This window comes from Natator depressus, chromosome 3, assembly GCF_965152275.1.
Source record: "Natator depressus isolate rNatDep1 chromosome 3, rNatDep2.hap1, whole genome shotgun sequence".
Classification (NCBI taxonomy): Eukaryota; Metazoa; Chordata; order Testudines; family Cheloniidae; genus Natator; species Natator depressus.
The window spans coordinates 38213402-38230009 of record NC_134236.1 but is presented as its reverse complement, the minus strand read 5'-3'; the positions used below and the strand labels follow the sequence as shown (position 1 = coordinate 38230009).

The window sequence follows — 16608 nt, the reverse complement described above, 5'->3', positions numbered from 1 at the left end:
TGACCAGGTAGCTGCCCCGTAGATCTCTTGGATTGGCACCTCTGCCAGGATGGCCACTGATGATGCCTGTGCCATAGTTGAGTGTGTCATTATGATCGTGGATGGATGCACCTTCACCAGCTCATAGCAGTAGCGGATGCAGGCCGTAATCCATAACAAAATCCTCTGGGAAGACACTGGGTGACCTTTCATCCTGTCTGCTACTGCAACAAACAACTGCGTTGACTTATGGAATGACTTTGTTCTCTCTAAGTAGAGGGCCAGCACCCTCCTGACATCCAGGGTGTGTAGCCTGCGCACCTCACCTGATGCATGAGGCTTTGGAAAGAAGACGGGTAAGTATATGTCCTGGCAAGTACGAAACTGGGAAACGACCTTGGGCAGAAACGCCGGGTGCAGACGCAGCTGTACCTTATCCTTGTAGAAGACTGTATAGGGCGGCTCTGAAGTAAGTGCCCTGATCTTGGACGTTGGAAAAAAAAAATTGCCAGTCCCCCACATCAGATAGCTCGAGAAGCACTGCTGTAAAGGGGCCTGCTCAGCCCAAATACGCTGTTCTGAGGCCCAGCATGTGAATTTTTTCCATTTGGCCAGGTAGGTCGCCCTGGTGGAGGTTTTCCTGCTGCCCAGCAAGACCTGCTGAACAGGGGCCAAGCATGCCCATTCAGCCACGCTTAGCGATGCAGTAGCCAAGCTGTCAGGTGCAGCGCCACCAGGTTCAGGTGCAAAAAGCTGCTGTGGTTCTGGGACAGCAGATCCAACCAAACAGATAGCTGCAGCGGGGCATCTGCTGAACAACGTGCCGAACAAGTCCTGGTGAGGCCACGTGGGGGCTATTAGGATAATCCTCACCCTATCTGGCTTGATCTTAACAAGGACCCTGTGAATCAACAGCACTGGTGGGAAGGCATATGCCAGCGCTCCCGACCCTGGAATGAGGAAGGCGTCCAACAGGAAACCCCTGTCCATTCCCTGGATTGAACAGAACATGTGGCATTTTCTGTTCTGCCTGGATGCAAACAGGTCCACCTGGGGAGTCCCCCACCTCTGGAAGATTATGCGGACCACCTCCAGATGGAGTGACCACTCTTGGCGAGAGGAGTAGGTCCTGCTGAGGTGATCCACCAAGATGTTCTTGGTTCCAGGAAGGTGCGCAGCTATCAGCTGAATGGCATGCTGCATACAAAAGTTCCAAAGTCAGAGAGCTTCTTGACAAAGGGTTGAAGACCTGTCACCGCCCTACCTGTTGATGTAATATTTGCAGTGGTATTGTCTGTCAGGACCTGCACCACCTTGCCCTTCAGGTGGGGCAAGAAACCCTGGCAGACCAGGCGAACCGCTCTGAGCTCCCTAAAGTTGACATGGAGGGCCAGATCGTCCCACAGCCAGTGACCCTGGGTTCTCAGCTTGCCCAGGTGGGCTCCCCAGCCTAGGTCCGAGGCATCAGAGACCAGGCTCAGGGACAGGGATGGGGTTGCGAAGGGGACTCCCTCCAACACTGACCCAGAGTTCAACCACCAATCCAGGGACGACATGATCCGACCATGGCTGACCACGTAAGTGCATGCGGCCATGTGGCCCATCAGCCACAGGCAGGTGTGGGCTGTGGTGAATGGGAGATAAGGTATATGGGAGATAAGGTCCAACATGGCTTGAAAAGGTACTTCTGGAAGGAAGGCCCTGGCTCGTGTGGAGCTGAAGACTGCACCAATACACTCTATGTCTGGGACTGGCATTAAGGTGGATTTTTTGTTGTTTATTAACAGGCCCAGGTCATGGCAGGTGGAACACACCAGGCTGAGGCTGTTCTGCACTTGCTTCTGAGACCTGCCCTTGATGAGCTAGTCATTGAGATATGGGAAAACCTGGACCCTTCAACATCTCAGGTAAGCCACCACTGGCGCCATGCATTTTGTAAACACCCTGAGGCTGATGAGAGGCCAAAGGGCAGTTCCGTGAATTGAAAATGGCACCCGCCCACTATGAAATGGAGGAAGTGTTTGGGACCTGGGAATAAGCATGCTTGAAGTCGAGGGCGGCGTACCAGTTGCCTGGATCTAGGTCAGGGATGATGGAGGCCAGGGAGACCATGCAAAACTTCAACTTCTTGAGGCAACGCAGGTCCAGGATGGGTCTGAGGCCCCCTTTTGCCATCGGGATTAGGAAGTAGCGGGAGTAGAACCCCTTTCCTTCTTCCCGAGGAACCTCCTCCACTGCCACCAGGCGCAGGAGGTTTTTGACCTCCTGAACAAGGATTTGCTCATGAGAAGGGTCCCTGAAGAGGGATGGGGAAGAGGGCAGGTGGAGGGAGGAGCAGCCGAAAACTGCTGGGAATAGCCCGGAGATACTATGTCCAGTACCCAGAGCTCCGAGGTGACCTGTGACCAGGCCAAACAGTAGGGACGAAGTTGGTCGAGGAAAGAATAAGGTGGATCCAGGGAATTGAATGGGGCATCGCTCTTGAGTGTACCTTCGAAATGGGTGCTTCTGGGCCCTGGAATACTTTTCCGGGCCGGGCTGCGCAGGTGAGTGATGACTAAAACTTGTGTCTCTATCCCTTCTCCATGCAGGTCCCTGATGAAGCTGCCACGGTCTTGGTGGTGGGGGTGGCCGGAACTGCTTACGTGCCAACTGCAGCGTATGCATGCCCAGCAAGCAAAGGGTGGTCCTTGTGTCCTTTAGTCCATGCAGCCTCACATCCGTCTGGTCTGAAAGGAGACCGTTCCCATCAAATGGGAGGCCCTGGATAGAGGTCTGCATTTCTTGGGAGAATCCGGAGGTCTGAAGCCAGGAGCTGCACCTCATAACCACCGAAGTGACCACCCTGGCTGCCAAGTCCACCGCGTCTCACACCATTTGGAGGGAGGGAACAGCCACAGTGCCCTCTACCAGGGTGTCAAATTTGTGGGCCAAACCTTATGGAGGGAGTCCCATACATTAAAATTGTATCAGCCCAGGAGGCCAGATGGTTCACCACCCGGAACTGCAAGCTGGCCGTTGAGTAAATTTTTCTCCCAAACAGGTCCAATCTTTTGGCCTCTTTATTTTTTGGAGTCAAGAAATAAAGACCCTGTCTGTCTTTCTCACTGGCCACAGAAACCACCAGCGAGCCTGGAGGAGGGTGCGTGTAAAGGTATTCAAACCTTTTGGCTGGGACGAAGTATTTCTTTTCGGTCCTTTTTGAGATGGGAAGGATGGAGGAAGGAGTTTGTTAGAGGACCTTGGCAATCTTGAGGACACCGTCATGCACTGGTAGTGCAACACGGGACGGGGTACTGGTTAACAGGACATTAAACAAGGTTCCTGCCTGCTCAGCCATTTTCTCCACCTCCAGGCCAAAGTTCTCAGCCACCCGACGAAGCAGGACCTATTGAGCCTTAAAATTATCTGGTGGGCTGGCCCCGCGACCGCCTTGTCAGGGGATGAAGATGAGGACTGTGCCACCAGGGGAATCCCAAGGTCATCTTCCCCTGTGGAAGAGGGAGACTTAGGAGTGGGTATAGTCTCCTCTGCCTCGGCCTCTGAGCATGCCTCCTGCACTGAGCCCGGTGCTGTTAGTGCCACCAGCTGTTCCTCTGAGGCAGAGGCAGATGAGCAGTGCAAAGGGGGCATCACAATGACCGGCACTCCCCACGCGCTCCAAAAAGACCACTGTGCTGGCCACTGGCCGGGCTGCCACTGCGCTGATGTCAACGCAACCTTGGGTGCCCATTTGCGCCAATGGGGTCTAGGCAAGGGGCTGAACTGTCCTTCCGTGCCAGAAGAATCCCCTTCCGGTGACCATGGTGGGGCCGTAGATGCCTGAGTCTGTTTGCTGACCAGCACCGTTGGAGACCGGTGCCTGGAGCGAGGGGACTGGTACCGGTATCAAGGGGACCGGTGAGAATGCCAGGAGACCAGAGATGGGTCATAGAGTGCTCCCATGGGGTAGGTGACCGGGACAGGTGTCAAGAGGATGACCGGTGTGAGGGCGAGCAGTAGTACAGAGACTGGTGCTTCCCTCTAAGCAATCCACGTTGAGATGGCAGGGACCACAATCACGGTGCTGGTGACCAAGGGCCAGCCCCAGTGGATCTGGGTGGCGATCCCAGAGACCTGCAGTGTGGAGGTGGAAAGCGCGCTTCATCTCAGGGGATTGGTGGTGCTCCACTGCTCCCTGAGGAATCTTAACGGCTGGCTTGTCCTCGTGGGGAGCTTTTGCCAATTCCTGGGGCACTTTCTGCATCGGTAGCACGGGTGGAGGCCTTTGCTCTCTCGGTGCTGGGGGAGCTCGCAAAGGCATTGGTGCCATCAGGGGTTTAGATCCTATGCTGCTCCTGAGAGTCTGAGGAAGACCTTTAAAGGGGCTAACAGACCTGACTGAAGAAGCACAAATACATGGCTCTGGAGTGGCCATTCGGCCCGAAGCAGGTCCTTTGCCCAATGACCCCTAGCTCTTCTTGCCTGGTGTTGGGAAGCCATGCTTTCTCGCCTTCTTCTTGGGTACTGGCAATGGGGAATGGTGCCAGGCAGAGCCCGGTGCCAGGGGCGCACTGCTCACCAATGCCGAGGTGCTCAGTGAATCCTGCCAGGACTGCTTGGAAGCCGGACGAAGGGCGGACTCCACAAGGAGAGCCCGTAAATGAATATCCCCCTCTTTCTGCATGCTCGGCCGAAAGTTCTTACAAATATGGCACTTGTCTCTCACATGTGACTCCCCCAAACACTTGAGGCAGCTGCTAAGGGGGTAACTTACAGGCATAGGCCTGTTACAGACGGTGCAGGGCTTAATCCCTGGAGACCAGGGAACGCCCCGCCTGGGGTGAAGTCCCCCTGGGACTCTAACTACCAGCTACACTTAACAGCTACTTAATGCTAACTACTGAAGACAAAATATGTACGAGGTCCTAAGGCTCAAAGTCAGTAAAGAAGAAAACTGCTAGCCCTTGCTATGCAAGGAAATGCACTCTGACTAACAACCATGGGTGGTAAGAAGTAACTGAGAGGGTGTAGGGCCCGCGGTGCCTGATATACCGGCGCATAAGCGTGGCACTCAAGGGGGTGCCACAGCCAAGCCTACGAATACTCCTAAGGCAAAAATCTCTGACGACTGCGCATATAGGCGCGCGCGCACCTAGAATGGAATCGACATGAGCGAGCACTCGAAAGAGAACTGTGATAACCAACACACAACATATTTGAACAACAATATTACCAGAGAGCATTTAAGTTATAGAATTGCACTACTATTGTTTAAAATGCTGTAAACAAAAGTAGCTCTCCAATTGTAACACTGTGGAAACACATCAACACAGATCTGAAATTACTTTTAATACTGAATTGTTTGCCCATACCTTCTTAAATGCCTTTTAAAAACCCACTATGTGTTTAAACTTAAAAAAACAAACATGAAAAAAATAGAAAGGACATATTTCACCGTATAATTTCTATAGACAGCACACACAGAAAACAGCGGCAATATTGTTTAGCCAACATTAAAATTGCTGCTATACTTGGGAAAAAAATGTAGTTAGAGGGTGGCTGCTGTTCTAAAAATAATTTTCATGGAAATGTGGTTTACATTATAAGAGCCATATATTCCTATAGTTGAGACTGTAGCAAAATCCACTGGAACCTGGGAGGCAGTGTGGTCTCATATTTGAACAGCAAGCCAAGACTGACGAATGACTTCAAGAACGTGGGCAAGTCACTTAACTTCTCTGTGATTCAATGTCCTCATCTGTAAAACATGTACAAAAAAAATCTTCCTTTATAGGGATAAAGTGAGCTCAGTTAATGGTTCTAGCATACTTTAAAATCCTCACATGAAAAGCCCTGCATAAGTGCAAAATATTACGTGACTGGTACTGCATTCATTGCTACTCAAAATTCCTACCCAAGTCAATGGTGTTTTTTTTTAGTACACAAGGAATGCAGAATCAGGCCATAAGGAGTGATGATACAAAGCGGTAAGAGAGTTTCTGAACATCAAAGGCAGATTTAATTTTAAAAATCAATATTTCCAAAAGTGATTAGTGATTCTCAATGCCTCAATCGTGGGTACCCACTTCAAGATACTTTAAAAGGGAGTTTTAAGCGTCACCTCTGAAAATAAAATTCCTTGCAGTGTCTTAGGTTGGCACCTAAGAATTGAAGCACCCGAAAATCACTAGCCACTTTAGAAAACCTTGGCTATAAAGGTGAGTTAGATTTTGGTCAATTATGTCACCTACAGCAAAAGTTTGCCTAAAATGTGTTGAGTCTATCAGAAACATCCAGTTAAATAAGAATTCCTATGAATTCCTAGCATTGTCTAGATAGGATTGTGTTATAATTACTTTAGGAAATTTTTTAAAAATACAAATTTTGTATAATGACAGAGATATTCAAGTTTCAAAATGATCTATCAGAACTGTTCAGTCAAGTTTCTTTCATAAATTTGTATATGCTTGTTATGGCCCAATTACATCTTTATATGATAGGACTCAAAAGGAGCTCTCATGTTCTAAAGGTCAGAATTTCAGTATGTAATTACCCCCTGGGCCAGAAAGGTGTCTATAAGATATAGAACTAAGATGAAAAGGAGTTTTGTCATTGACTTCAATGGGATCATGATTTGGACCTCTCTTTACATATTTTAAAAAGGAAATTAAATTGAGAGAGAGAGAGAGAGAGTATATATCTGTTCAGACACAAAGGGACAAAAACCTCAAAATGCAAGGGTAAAGCTAACTGTCTCTCTCCCCTTCCCCTTCACCCCTATCATGATTCAAGCTAAGGCGTACCACCCATCACATCTTAGAATCAAATAGCATTTTTTGGCTCACGCTTCAGCTTGACTATTGCAACCCAGGGTATATTTAATGTAATTACAACAAACTCTGTTATTTAAAAGCTGAGGTTCATAGCAATGGCAACAATGCAGACTAGGGTAGGAGAGAGGCAAAGCTGTTTCTGCTGAACAGATGGCAGTGGATGAAGTTTGATGGGTTCAGTCGGACTGAGTAAAACTAAGGCCCCAGAGGACAAAGAACAATGTGACTATAACTAACCAGGCTCTTTTTTCCCCTGTAAGCTTCAGTCTCATCTCATGCCATCCTCGTTTTCATACTTCCACTAGCTAGGAAAATGAGAAACAGTTTGAAATCCTGGTGAATGCTGCAGAAGTCTTAAATGATCATCCTTTGATCACTGTAGCAGTGGAGGATAAAGCATACTGAATTGTATGCCCATACCTTCATCCATATATATAAGCACCATTTCCTCTAATGTTGCTTGAGGTCCATACTAATTTCCCAGCCTTTGACATTTATTTTATTATTCTTTATTATTTGTATTATCATAGTGCCTAGGAGTCCTAGTCATGGACCAGGAGCCCACTGTGCTAGGCAATGTACAAAGACAGTTCATGCACTCTAGTAGCGTAGCATATACTTTTCTTCCTAATCACATCCTTCTGTGACTCAGACACCTGCACAGACAAAAATATATAAGAAAGCATATGGGTTCAAACAAATGTAAATCCACAAAGTGGGTTTGTGTTCATCTTACGAGTTAAAGAAGCTGGAGAGGGAAGATTTGGAGTTCTTGTTTCTGAATCTCTTCCTCAGACTGCCATTTAAGGTTTATTTTGGATAAAAAGTGGAAAATGCATGTATTGTGCTAATGAATGTATTTTCATATTCATTCTTGCTATAAACGTATGTGTGGGGGGTTTTACAGCTAAAAATAATTTTCCCTTTGCCCACAGTTCTGGTAATTGTGTGTGTGGAGGCGACAAATACATGGATCTCTCTGACCAGATCCTCATCTCAGAAGAAATGGCAGTTTCCCTAGCTAGCAGAAAGTAGAGAGATACTTTTTCACTACTTATGCTACCTAATTAGCTAGGTTTAGTGAAGAGTTCAACATAAGAAAATAAGAATGGCCATACTGGGTCAGACAAATGGTCCCTCCAGCCCAGTATCCTGTCTTCTGACAGTGGACAATGCCAGGTGCTTCAGAGGGAGTGAACAAAACAGGTAATTATCCCGTAACCCATTCCTAGCTTCTGGCAAACAGGACACAAGGTTTCAAGCCATTTGGATGGAAAGTAGGAAGTTGTCTTCTGTACAAGAGTAATTCTGTCTGTGGAAAGAGCTTCTCTTTCCCAAATAGCATTAATCTGGTCTTGCCCAGGTAAATTTGATCCAGTTGTTCTTCACCAGTTCCTGAAGTTCCTTGCAGGTAGATCTGACTGAAAATCAGAAAGTCTCCCATGATGCATTGCATTGTGGTCATGGAACTCACACAATGCACTATATTAGCTCAAGCCAGAGGAGAGACTGCTGTGCATCATGAGATGTATTCCAGCCTGGGAGCCCATCTCAGAGCAAAGAATGGGGGCACCAAAACTAAAATTCCCCTGAGGTACTGAAACATGTTCAGGCAGACGCCAATTAATGTCAAACTGATCTGAAACAAAATAGTTCAATTTGACAAAACAAAATGTTTCAAATAGGGTTAATCCAATGGAAAAGAAATATTCTATTTAGATTCTCCCAATGGTTTTTTTTTTCAAAATTGACATTATTTCATCAAAAACTTTTCTGCAAAATCAACCATATTTTCCATCAAAAAAGGAATTTGTCAGAAAAGGCCCAACCAATTCTACCTGTAGGCAATATGTCATCTTAGTGAGGTTGGTGGCTGCATCTGTGGAAAATGAGCTATGTGTCTGGGTGTCGCAGATGTCTCCTTGGCAGTGAACTCTCTCCAAGTGGTCTTATGTAGATGCTGAAGAAGAGGAAAGAGAGGATAAATATCTGTGCACCTTAAAAGGTGAGGGCCCTTGGAGAAGAGGAGCAGTTGCGCCCATCACCACTCTTTAGGTGGAAAGGAGTGACTGGAGTTATTACAGTTCTGTGCTGTCTATTCCTGCTGTAACATGTAGGATGGTCTTCAGGACTTGGCAGTCAACTATGGCAAAAACTGCAGAGAGGTCAAACAGTATGGGGCATTGAAAGGTAGCCTCCATCTTTTTGCCCAGCTAAAATGCACACTGGCTATTTTCCTTCTTAAATTAGTTACTCAGTCTACTGCCTTGTCTCTTAAGCAGAGGATCTTGAGCCACAGGTCTTGAAACCCGGTCCACAAGGTTCCTGTGGGGAGGGGGAGAGTTCATTACATGGCAACCCTCCACTCAAATTGGCATCACCTATAACCAGGACCCCTTGAAGCCCAGCTTAGACAGACAGCTCTATCCTTGGGCCTCAATTAGTGGAACAACAGAGCTCCTGATTGACTTGCTCCTCTACTCAAGCCAGGAGTTGGACTGGGAAGTTATCCATACAATGTGGCTTCACCCTGCTTCAGACTGCTCACCCAGTGCTACCTGCCCTTGTCTCCTGATCTTGACCTCCAGGTTTCCTGGCTCAGCTGGTTCCTGGTTTCTGACTCATGGTTCCTAATCTCTAGCTTGTCTCCTGACCCTGACCTCCTGGTTTCCTGAAAGACCTGATCCCTAATGTCTGACTCTTGGTTGCTGACCTTGGTCCAGGCCTCTTGGGTCTTAACCCCCTTTGGTGTGGGGAGCCTCCCCCACTCACACACACTAACCACTAGACATGGCTGCCTACATCCCAGCCCTGACACGTAGCAAAAACTGACTCTAAATGAAGACTCAGGAGCTCAGTTGATAGAAATATATGTAAACTATGCCTACTCAGTGTGGCACCCTGCCCCCCTCTTGTGTTGGCTAGACCATGTCCAGATTGATGAGCCTACTACAGCCTTAGCTGTGAAAGCAAGCTCTTTTAGCTCAAGCAGTAGAAGCTGATGCATTAAGATCTAAAGATCTGAGGTTCAATCCTTGCTGCTGCAGACCCACCCAAGGGTACCTACATAACATATCATTATGTATATGTCATGGAATCATAGGGTTAGAAGGGACTGCAACGGTCATATAGTGTAAATCCCTACCAAGATACACGATTTGTTGTGTCTAAACCATCCAAGACAGATGGTTACCCTGCCTCCTTCTGAAAACCTCAAGTGAAGGAGCTTCCACAACCTACCGAGGCAGTCTGTTCCATTGTCCTACTGTTTTTACAGTTAGGAAGTTTTTCCCTGAGATTTCATCTGTTGTGTATATATATATAAAATGCTCAGCAGACAAATGGTTATTCAGAGCCAAGGCATATGTACTACTAAACTTCTTTTTAAAAAGAGGGAATTTGAGCTGTTTTAACCTTTGAAATCATGGTGAAAAGTGTAGTATTTCTTTTATTTTTTTTTAAGTTAAGACTTACCAGTGCATTAAACAAGGTCTTCAATCATTACCAATTGTGACCACAGACATATGACAAATTCCAGGTGAAATGCTGCCATCTCCCCCCTACCCTCCAAATGTTAATAATCTATTCAAGTGGTTGCTTCTTATAGCTGATTCTGAGGTAATAACTAATGACCTGCTAATTAGAGTTGAGCGAATAATTGATTTTTCAGTTCAGTGGTTGACACAAAGTTTTGGGGGTTTGTTTTGTTTTTTTCCCCCATTTTCTGTTATTTTCTGGGGGGTAATTTTTTTAATGTAGCTAAATTTAAAAATGAAATGTCATTTCAAAACTAAAAGACAGAAATGTTTCCCTTGGAAAAGGTCAAAATAAAATCTGTTCATTTTTTTCCTCAAAATTTTCTCTCAATATTTTTGTTTGTTTTTTGGCTAAATCTATTTGCTGAATTCGACTTGAATTCATGAATAGTTTTGGTCAACCCTAAACTGCGTTTTTGAGCAAGCAAGCTGCCTAAAATAATTCACTCGGCCTTACTTACTGCTAACCCACTGTGATATGACATCATTCTCCAAACTACAAACCCTGGATGGGGTTACCTGCTGGGAATGATGTGTCAGAGCCAGCTAGCCAGCATCTTTGATGTTGTAACATCAGTCCCTATAGCAGGGACTTTCAGAGATGAAACCTCTGGGAAAAAATCTCAAATACACAGTGGCTCCCTCGAGGGCAGGTAAAAGTTCAAGTATCAAATGTTCTCTTTTACCTGAGATGGGTCCCCTTCTTAACATTCAGGGGAATCTCTAATCTCAATGTTTTTTTTAATATTTTTATTTCATTTTACACACACACACACACACACACACACACACACACACACACACACACACAGAGTAAGATTAACATATACCAACCATCCCCATGACCATGATTTTACCTCCCTCTCTTAAAACACATTCCTATATTTTTCAATATCAAGAAAAGTGCCTAGAAAGATTTGGGAGATCCTTCCATGAACATCAGAATACCACAATTATTTAAACAGATACAATGATAGTGTAACACACATGACTGTCACAGGTAGCCGCGGAGAGGATAACCATCTATGATTTCCCTGCAATGCCATTTGCTACCAGAAAAATCTGTAAGCACTGAAACTGCTGTCTCCAATTCTCTGCCAAGTTCCCTTCCAGAGCGAGGGATTCAGGTGGCTTCATTTACTCCATTTTTGGGAAACATTTAATTTACTTTTGACACTATTTAGTATCAGTGTGATACACAAAAAAGAGTACTGATAAGAGACTGAACTTCATTTCCTGACTCGAATCATTTCATATGGGGCAGGGTTACAAAAGGTCCCCTGACAGGGGTTAATATTCACTGATTCCACTAGCTACTGTTACAGGGAACCCTCTCAAAGTTGTCTTGACCCATAATTTTATTTATTTGGTGATGGAATGATCTGCCCAGGGAGGTAAAGAAGGGACAGTCTCTATGGGCCTGATCCAATTCCCATTAAAGTCAGTGGAAAGGTTGCCATGGGAGTTGAATCGGGACCTATACAAGATCAAATACCTGTAGCACTAACCTACATGAAAAACTAGCTCCAGACAGGGAACTGAACTAGACTTATTTCAGTGGAGCAAGGATTCCACCCAGGATCTCTGTTTCCAGACCTGTTTTCTACTCGTTTGTAAAATTCATGTAATTATTTCATTACATTCCTCCCTCCCCCGCAGCCCCCAAACAAATGTTTTAGTTCTCTTCCCTATTTACCTCCCAATCCAACAATCCCTAAATATATAAATCCACAGAACAGTGAGGGTTATCCAGAAATTACAGCAACCCTACCAAAGGAAACCAGCATCTGAAAAACCTTTCAGAATGAAGACAGCTCTCAATTTCTGATGTGTTCATAAATAAGGAGAAACATTATGAAATATATCTTGCCAGTGCCACTTTAGCCACTGTTTTTTTTCTCCTCCTCTGTAGCTATTTTAGAGTAAAGAGCTGATACTTTACATTTTGAAGGTTGTCCATGTTTAAAGACTTAAAGAAACTGAATTAGAAAAAAACTATTGAAGTAGTGTATTAATTCCTTTTGAAATGTGATAAGTGCTTCTCCAATCACTCTGGAGTCAGCAAAATAAAGTAATCATACCTTGTTTTCATAGAAAATAAATCAAATTTATGAAGCCAGCTTCTGGAAACAAATGGGATTAGATGGGCAATTTTTTCAAAGGACCCTCTCCGTCTGAGGAAGCTATTCTGCACACACATGGTAATTTTTTATTATAAGTGACAAATTTTCTTGCTCAAATTACAGGTTTTCTTGTCTAAACAGCATTCACATGTGCAATTTAAAGGCTTATGTGGGACTTAAGTGAGGCACTGGTCTTGTGCTAGCCCTCTGCTCAGGAGTGAATTTCACCTGTTGTTGGTGAGCACATTCTCAACCTGAGTAGTCCCATTGATTTGAAGTGGACTACTCATGTGAATAAGTGCTCATAAGCCTGAGTAATGGCTGTCCACCATAGTGCTCTGTTGCACCTGCAAATGACTGTATGCACAAAGGTTAAGCCCAGTCATCTTTACTCAGGCCCTGAATTACACTGACTTCAAAGGAAATTGGGTCAGAATATGGATTTCAGGATTTCTCCTCAAATTAGAGGCCACTTTTTTTCAAAAAATGTAGCCCCATAAATTAGTGTCTTTCTGAGTTAAAAATCAAACAACCAACCAAGCAAACAACCTGTCACCATAGCGAGTCTAGCCATTATTTTTACTTTGCCTAAGATGATACTCAAAAACCAGATACATTTTTCTTTGTTTTCCCATTACAATGTAGTATTAATTTCAGGCTAACTAGTCAATAGGGCTTAGTAACTCTAGTTCAGCATCTCATGTAAGTAATGATCGATCAGTAGTTTTCTGATTGTTGGAAAACCACTAAGATATTCCCAGTGTATGGAAGATTGAGAAAGACTGTGAAATTAAAAACTGGAATTTGTTTATTTATGTTAGTTAATTTTGTGATTTGAAAGAAATGGGGGTTAAAGAAGAATTACATTACCTCAATTTCTAGTTATAATAGCATCACAGTATTTCAGTTTATCAACTACCTAAGCATTGCAGGGGTACATTTTAAGTGTGATGCTCAGGGATTTAATGGCCAAGTGAAAGAGCATTTAGGTGTATTTTTTATTAGCACCAGTAACATCAATCATCATGGTAGAAGGCGAGTGAATAAACTTTATGCCTAGACTGCAGCTATGCACGGATGCATACAAAGATATCATCCGTGTAATTTCCTACATGTTGTGCTAACCCCTCACACACACACACAATCTCACTTTGCTCAGAAAATCACTGACTGTGAGAATCCAAAAACAAACACTATTTAAAGGTGTGTTCTTACTGAAGCAAAGCTGCTGGTTTGTTTTTCTTACAATATTTTAGCTGTTGTTTAATATTGGCAGGTAGAACCTGACTTTAAAAATAAATTGGCAAATGAATTTTGATCACTATTAATACAGGAAAATCCTAATTTCCTTTGTGTCCATCTTCCGCAACAGAGTAAGAGCTCCTGCTCGGACACATGACACACAAGGCCATCACAGAACCCAGATGCCAAGCGGTGAAAAATACTCTTCCAGCAGCTGCATCTGGCTCCTTGGTGGGCTCCATAGGCAGTGAAGCTGACAGCTCTGAAGTTGCCTGTGGGTCTGTCATAGAGTTAGTCTGCAAGCTGAGCTGACTTATTCTACTCAGTGCCATTTTTCTTTGACTTACCTTTGATCCTGAGATATTTGTATATTGTTATGTGCTTGAGAAAAAGTTCCTGTGTAAATCCCTCTTGAGCGCTCTGTGTTTACGCATTCTTACAGGAAGAAGAGGTGATATCCTGTGAACATACAGTCGTGATCTGCATTACTTGTGGTGTTATCATGCAGTCACCTCATCCACATGCATAATGGAGCCTGCGTTAATGCAAGCTGATATGAGATGTCCTGAGAAATCACACAATCTAACAGCAGCCCTACAAACGACAAGACACGACCGTAGGTACCTTTCAACTTACGCATTCATATTGTTCAAGTGCTAGTCCCCCTGTCTCAAAGAGGCTGAGTTTAGGCTCCTTTTTTTAATCTAATATTATTCTCACATGCACTAACAGAGGCCCAGAATATATTCTCGCACTGTAACCATAAGCAAACAGAGAGATGGAACCCTGAGAGAGAAGCAGGCATTGGGAGGGTACTGTGGGAAACAAGAAGGAAGGACCAAATGAGAGTGAATCATTCATGGTCAAAGAGTATCACTGACCCATCCAGCCCTAGAGAATACATCTCATATGCACATGCCAACCATGCCCTTTTAGGAAGGCCAGTCTCTTACATTTTTTTTTTTTTTTAAGCAAAAGGTGCATCATTTTCCCTCACTGTCTCTTTCCTGAAAATTCTCCCAGTATTTCACTGTAATTAAGGGTGTCCCATTCCCTCCCCATCTCCCTGACAAAATGATCCTGTTTAGAGCTTCCAAAATTTTTTAGGCTTGTACGGTAGTTGCAAGTAAGAAATCCCTTTTTATTTTTTAAACTCACTTGTTAAATTCGAAAATCACATTTAATTCTTATTACATTTGGAGTAATTTCCCCAAAAAGACAAGGAGATATTTTGTCTTTGTTTTAAAGATCTGTTTTGTCTCATAAAATATTTGGGCCTACATTTAAAATTCTAGGGTACTTTAAAATGTAGAAACTTCTAATGTTCCTCTGTTCAAGTCATGTGGTTTATTGTAAATGGCTTCAACAGGGCTGGCATTCCACTATCCCTGCATGGAGTGGATCCAACCAAACTACGGTTGTCAATTAATCGCCGTTAACTCAAGTGATTAATGCAAAACAAATTAACTAGATTAAAAAAAAAGTCATGATTAATTGCAGTTTTATTCACACTATTAAACAATAATAGAATACTAATTTAAATTTATTATAAATATTTTGGATCTTTTTTCCTACATTTTCTAATACGTTGATTTCAATTACAGCACAAAATACAAAGTGTACAGTGCTCATTTAATATTACAACAGTGCCATATGAGCGCCTGTTCTCACTTTCAGGTGACATTGTAAATAAGTGGGCAGCATCATGTCCCGTATATGTAAACAAACTTGTTTGTCTTAGTGATTGGCTGAACAAGAAGTAGGACTGAGTGGACTTGTAGGCTCTAAAGTTTTACATTGTTTTGTTTTTGAGTGCAGGTATGTAAAAAAAAAAATTCTACATTTGTAAGTTGCACTTTCATGATAAAGAGATTGCGCTACAGTGCTTGTATGAGGTGAATTGAAAAATACTCTTTTGTTTATCTTTCTACAGTGCAAATATTTGTAATAAAATAAAATATGTAAAAATAATATAAAGCGAGCACTGTGCATTTTGTATTCCATGTTGTCATTTAAATTGGCATTCTATTATTGTTTAACAGTGCAACTAAAACTGCGATTATGACTTTTTTTAATTTAATATTTTTTTAATTGTGATTTTTTTTTCAAATAATTTGACAGCCCTAAATCAAACCCTTAGGTACTGTAAACTGCCTAACTCTTCTTAAGGCTTACCATCAGCTAGTCTGAAGATGATGGAGTACCTATACTCTCATTGCCTTAATGCTTGTGGTGGTGCTCAGTATTTCCCAGGATCAGGCCCTATCCACACCTATATCAAACTGGAATTGATTGTGTACATAACATATGGATGCCTCTTGGGAGGCAGGATAGAAACTCGGGGACTAGATCTGGGCTGAGTTAGAGCAGGTTTGCATGCCTCCCTTGCCAGAGCCATGTTTCCCTGACCCTGACTCCCACTACGCAGAAGGGCGCTCTGATGCTGTAGCAGCTGCTGTGTCACATCACTCATTTCAAGCTGTATGTGGAGTAAAGGAATAACAAACAACCCATGAAGGCCAGCAACCTGAAGACTTTACTCTATCTCCGGTATCTTGTAGCCAGTGGGAGCTCTGCCTCAGTTAAGAAGACAGTGATAGATTTGACCTAAACAGAACAACAGAAAATTCATCCTGGATGCTATTTAAATTACACACAGCTTAAAACACATCAAATTATATGGTAAAATCTGTATATTTTGGAAAATAAAATAAACATCTCTCTCCATACTTTTTACATAATAACTGAAAATATAAATTTACAGAAGCTGAAATTCTGTAAAATTGCAAAGGCTGTTTTCAAAAGTGACATCTAGTTTTGCACTCCTGTTGAGTGCAGTGAGAGAACTGGGTGCACTACAAATATATACTATCAGACTCAACATCTTGAGCAAACGATTGCAGGTGAAAGGTT

General features: G+C 43.7%; 1 protein-coding gene across 25 annotated transcripts in view; it reads right to left on the bottom strand.

The window, feature by feature from the left end:
- The window catches only part of MYT1L (myelin transcription factor 1 like), a 384826-nt gene that overhangs the window by 296601 nt on the left and 71617 nt on the right, over positions 1 to 16608 (bottom strand). Inside the window, exon 1 of one of the 25 annotated variants that reach the window (XM_074947726.1) lies at positions 14043 to 14065. The exons of the other annotated variants lie outside the window; for them this stretch is intronic. The gene's annotated coding sequence lies outside the window, so the exon portion shown is untranslated. Of the gene's footprint in view, positions 1 to 14042; positions 14066 to 16608 lie in introns of those variants that run through there. 25 annotated transcript variants of the gene reach the window in all.